The sequence below is a fragment of the Maylandia zebra genome, linkage group LG4 (assembly GCF_041146795.1).
Source record: "Maylandia zebra isolate NMK-2024a linkage group LG4, Mzebra_GT3a, whole genome shotgun sequence".
Taxonomy (NCBI): domain Eukaryota; kingdom Metazoa; phylum Chordata; class Actinopteri; order Cichliformes; family Cichlidae; genus Maylandia; species Maylandia zebra.
Genome location: NC_135170.1, coordinates 1,419,330 through 1,425,325, shown reverse-complemented (window position 1 = coordinate 1,425,325; position 5,996 = coordinate 1,419,330). Strand labels below are relative to the sequence as shown.

The 5,996-nt window shown below is 41.8% G+C and overlaps 1 protein-coding gene across 1 annotated transcript in view; it reads left to right on the top strand.

Moving 5' to 3' along the window:
* Positions 1–1,410, top strand: part of LOC112431827 (uncharacterized) — a 27,833-nt gene extending 26,423 nt beyond the window's left edge. Inside the window, exon 13 of the mRNA XM_076882840.1 lies at positions 1–1,410. This exon is cut by the window's left edge and continues 1,967 nt beyond it. The gene's annotated coding sequence lies outside the window, so the exon portion shown is untranslated.
* The last annotated feature ends 4,586 nt before the right edge of the window (positions 1,411–5,996 follow it).

The window sequence follows — 5,996 nt, the reverse complement described above, 5'->3', positions numbered from 1 at the left end:
GACCTCTGAGGAGAACCAAGGTGCAGTCAAAGAGTCCAGTCTGTCCTCACAGATGTGAACATGTGCTTTCATCAGGTCTGCTGTCAGCTAGCAGGCTCACATCAGAATCACTGTTCCTGAAAAACACAGTCTGTGTGACATCATCAGTCAGCTGATGGTCCCAGATCTGAATGGTTTCTGTCTCTACTGAGGAAGTCAGAGAATATCACTGAGGTGTGGATCAGGTCTGAGTGAGCTGTGGAGGGACAGCTTTAAACAGTCCACAGGTCTCACGTCCTGCTCAGTCTGGTAGCAGATACCTCGTATTGTTCCAGATGTGCTGACATCAGCAGCAGCACAGCTGTGTGATACCATGAATCTCAGTTATTGATCCAACACACAGTAAATACAAAGATCAGGATTTCTGAGAGTAATCATTATGAGTCTGAACACACGATCACTGAATGTTAGTCTCCACAATAATAAGCTAACACAAGCAAACACAGCTTTCAGCTCTTATTTTGAAACTGGCTTATTTAGAGAGCTGTGATGTGAGCGTGCCTGGCTCTGAGGCACTTGGGTCAGCCTCTGTTGTTTAGAAGTGTTACAGACTGTGAATGACACAGACCTGTCAGTTTCCATGTTTGTCTGTAACACAGCTCAGGGCTCCATGCTGAACGCATCCATCCAGTGTTATTGATCCAGGACTGATACCAGCATTGGGATCAATACTACAACACACAATCACATGTGTCCACGTGATGTGTTTGACCAGCTTTATTCATTAATGATCAATCAGCTTATTTACTGCATCTGAGTCCAGCTTCATTTAAATGATCCAACCATGAAAATGACATCAGTCCTACAGAAGCACTTCATGCTAACAGGAAGTCATTGATTAAGGTGGAATAACACAGAGACACAACCACTCACAGCTAACCTGACCCCACTAACTGCATGTGTTTGGACTGTGGGAGGAAGCCGGAGTACCGGAGAGGACGCACACAAACACGGGAGAACATGAAGCACTGAAACAAAGATGGTGGATTTGACCTCAGGACCAGGCAGGGTTACGGGGTCATGACCCCCCAATAATAGATCCAGCTACACTGAAACTGTCAATTTCATTTACTTTTACTGTTTTAAAGCTATCAGGCTGCTTTGTGGCTCACTCAATACTAAACTAAGATACTTTCAGTGTGAATCATTTGCAGGAACACAGGCAGGATTTAAAGTGCAGAACTTTACAGTCTCTGTCTCAAAGTTGGTCTGAACATGCTAACAGCTCTTTGTTTTTTTCAGTTTTCACTGGTTTGATGTAATGAAAGAAATTTTAAAGAAGCAGACGATTGTTGTTATTTTAGTTCTATAGTTTCATAAATCGTGGTGTGGATCTAAGTCAACATTCAGAATAAATAAGATAATACAGCACTTTGATGGTTGCCTTTGTATTTTCCCAGCAGTGCTCAGGTTGGTTCTCGGCTACATTTACATACAGATGTTAATGTGTTCAGCAGCTGGACTCATCTGAGGAAGGAACATTGGAAAGGTGCTCAGTGCACAACTGCATCACTAATTTTATGTAAGACCCTGTGTTTTATTGTATTTATATATTTGTAACATTTGACTCAAACACTTTTGGGAAGGATGAAAATGTTTTCAGGAGGAAGTTTTTCCTTCTGTCCGACTGCAGTACACACAACACTGCGTCTCCCTCCCTTATCACAGTTCCTCAGGCTGGTGATGAGCGCCCCCTGGTGTCAGTGTTGATGACGTCATGCACAGTGAAACATAAACAGTGTCTGTTAATAAAAAATCATGTGTCCATTTTCATGTTTGCATCATGTTTCTGTAAAATCATCAGCTGTTTCTGAACCTTCTTCATTGTTTGACTCATTCCAACAGCTGTGAGCTGTGATGGAGTCAGAGCAGCTTCATCACTGATGTTCAGGTGAAGCTGAACTTAATAAACTGTAGAAATGATCAGGATTCAGGCTGGATGTGTAAAACACTTCTGTGTGAGGTCGCAGTGCTTCATATGTGTGTGTGGGCTGAAGCACACACATGTGAGTCCTCAGAGGTTTCACACACATCACTGCACACACTTATAATCCTAGTTTAAGCTTGTGGATCATATCGGACACATCAGCAGCTCTTTGGAGACAAAGATTTGAGATTTAAGATGAGTCATAGTCTTTCTATCCATGGTAGCTTCCACTGCTGAGGCTCGGGAAACATGAAGAGGATAATTAAGAGCAAGCATCAGCTCTGTCTCATCTAACTACACAGTATTATGATCATGCACTTATGTCTCAAACTAAGACACAATGAGACAAAATGAGTTCTGTGAGTCTTTAGATTATCAGTAATTCTGGTGACAGTTTGATGCTCAGTGGAGCCATTTTTGGTTTGTGATGAGTGTTTTGTGAGCTTCTGTTTTGTGAGTCGCTCTTTGTAATTTAGAAGATCGTGCAGAAATGTGCGCGCCCTTATCTGAGAGGACACGGAGAGAGTGTCGCAGACTCGAGGTGAGGAGATAAACCTCGGAGCTGGACGGCCTGCACGTTACCCATGTGCATCTTTTCAGTGACATCAAGTGAACCCATAATAAGCATTTCTATGTCTTAGACATCATGTCCATTTCTAATGAGAGATTATTTTTAAATGAGGGAAACCTGGTCTAACAACACGCTTCCAACAGAGCTAAAGGTTCACCACAGTGAGACGGTGGGACTCTGATAAGAACTGAAACACTGTGTATGAACAGCTGAGACAAAACTATATATAAACACTCATTTATTCCAGTTTAGTTTGCAATGATTTCAAAGTAATGTGGAACGATTCATGTTCATGAGCTGTTACAAACACAACTATTGATTTGTCTATATATGGTCGGACTACAAGGCTCGTGTTGAGGCTCTTGGAATAATGTGTGAATTACAGCAAGAAATGATGGTTTTCCATTTTACCAAAGTGGAATAAAATCACCACAGCAAAGAAATCATGTTATTGTCTGCAGCTAAAATATATGGTGAACATGGTTTTATAATAATGTGCAAACACAACCTCACTCTGCTCTATACGAGGAGCCAACCACAGCTGTCCGGGTCTTCATCCACCACCTCCACCATCTTTGCTCATCATCATTCACTTAATTGCTGATTGGTTTAAATCAAACTCCATTACAGGTTCAACTCCATCATATAACAGCATGTTGACTTTGGATCTGGTGTGCAGTGCCACCTTAAAAGATGAGGAAACTAAGAGATTACAAAAAAAGAAGTGGAGGAGTTAAAGAGCTGCAGCAGATTAACAGTTTCTGACAGTCATGTGTTAGAAATAGGACGATTAGATGAGCTGAGGGATCCATCTACTGCTCAGTGAAGCCTCATCAGAAACAGTCTCAGTGGAAGGATGGCTCTATTGTTAAGGAAGGACACAGGCAGAAAGACTGGCGTCTGTCACACAGGAACTGGACTGAAAATCAGCTGCACATATTCATCAGTACGTGCAAACATATTATAGGTGTGGAATTCAGGACAGTACCATCAGAAGTTGATCCACTGTGCAAATGTCTGATTGGCAGTGGCTTCATTTTTCACTATGAACAAACTGCTAATGCAGCATCACAGGACGTCAGCCATGGATTGGCCTCCCCAGACCTCAACATTACTGAAACATCTTAACAGAGGATGGAAACAAAGGGAACCAACATCCAAGAAAAGACCAAGACTCCAGGCTGTGCTGAATTATAAAGGTGGACTGACCTCCAGGGTCCTTAGTATCATATAAGCTCAGTTTGTGTCTTATATACTTTCCATTTATATAACAAAATATATAGAAAGGAGGGTGGTTTAAGATGTGTGTAGAGTTTTATTCATTATCTTTAGACAAACAAAGAAAGCACCATCCATTCGTCTCCAGTCTGTATGAAAAACAGGGGAAAGGTCAAATTAAACCTTTGAAATTCCTTTCACAATAAATCCATAAATAAACAAAATAAAACATAGAAAAGTGTTTAAACCCACTTTTCCATAAAGCTGTCAATAGGAAATGTTCCAGTAAACATGTCTGTGTTTCTGCTGTTTTCCTTTCATGCGTCCACAGCTGACAGGTAACCCTATTGGAGTCGCCATAGTGACGGGTGGCGTCTCAGCTTCAGCGTGTTGATGGGCACAGCCATGGTTACCACAGCTGGAGTTGGTGTACGGCGAGCTGTGAGAGGACAGAGATGGAGAACGCACATTTAACTCTTTAACAGGAGATACGTTACGACTAACAGACGACTGCTGTCTACATGATGTCTTTGCAGCCCTTATGCTACATGTTACACAACTTTTCTTCATGCCAACAAGACTGAGGTGCCACATAGTCGACACATACAGCTGATTATGATGCATGTTTTACTATTGCTATGTTCACATCATCTGCTTGGCTTTATTACTGAAAGCCTGGAGATCCTCTGACGTGTGCATGGCTGATGTGAAGTATGATTAGTCCTACATGACATCAACAGCAGAGGCAATGAAAGCTTTGTTGTTAACAGGTTGTAGGTAAAGTCAAATGTCTACTTCTACACTTGTGTTGGGTAAAGTTCTTCTCACTGCAGCAGATTTATATCTGTGCTTTCACAGGGCGTGATGTGGAGCTCAGCGCTGAGGTGCAGGTCTCCTTGGAGACGGCATCCTGGCTGAAATATTATCATGCTTCCAAAACATTTCAGCTTTTATTTTGAAAGAAACAAGACTTGAAAACGAGTCCCCTTCTTCCTCTTTGTCTTTGTTCTTCAGAGGAGTGTCACCTGGACAAACTCAGGGCTGTTCTAGAGCCTTTCTTATTATTTGACTCCATAGAAATAAAACTGAATGGAATCAAACAAAAACTCCCAAACAGCTAAAACACTTTGCTTTATTCTCTTTTTTAACAAATACGTTGAAGTCCATCCACAACAACACAGCTGAGATCTCCTTTGTAATCAAGTGTTTCCATCCTTTGTACAGATCTGCATACAAAACAATCATTTACGTCCCACAGAAGTCTAGTTACACGTAACTCTACAAGAACTGGTAAATGACAGAAACATGAGACACATGATCACAGGTGATAACAAAAAGAGAAAGAATTCATGTGTTAGTGATGTTTTTCAGCCCTGATGGCTCATGTTGGAGAAACAAGCTGAGGTACGTGGAAAGTTCACACACACAAGTGGGCGTGAGCGCACACACACAGAGAAACACAACTGAAGCATCTGTTTGCTGTTTCTGCTTTCATCATCTCTGCTGCTGTGTCAGGCTGGGGTCTCTCAGTGACGTGGTTGAGGTGAAGTATGACGAGTATCCCTGATTCAGTCCATCGAGACAAAGGGCAAAGAAAGCTGTTGTTAACAAACTCTATGGTGATGTGGCATTTAGCTCTGACTCTACGCTCTGCTGAATCCTTTGAACCTGCTGATCAGTAAAGCTCTACGTGCTGCAGCAGATTGACCTCATCTGTGTTCACAGGTGTGGACCTCAGCGCTGAGGTGCAGGAGACTTTCATTCAGTTCTCCCTGCAAACAGCATCCAGCCTGGAAATACTGTCATCTTTCCCAGAAACGCTGCTCTTATCTCAGAGAAGAAGTCTGATGTAAATAACTGCAATCAACAGTGATGTTCTGCACAGATCACTTTTCCATTTTGCTCTCTAGATGAGTCCCAGCTGCCTGACCTTGTGTCCAGGTGATCGTCTCACTGAGGAGCTTTTGTTCTGAAAATCTCACGTCCATCACCTGTTTCCTTTTTACTATCTCTGCTCTTTCTTTATTCACAATGCTCATAATATCACACAATTATATTCATCACCTGCATGTTTTTATCCAGCTGCTGTTAGAACCAAACAAATAAAAAGGATGAAAAGCCTGAAATCCTTTGATTTATTACATTTGAAACAAATATGAGAGCATCCCTAACAGCACAGCTGAGACCTTTGTTTTAATCAAGCCTTTGTATCGACACACTTGTAAAGATTCATATACAAAA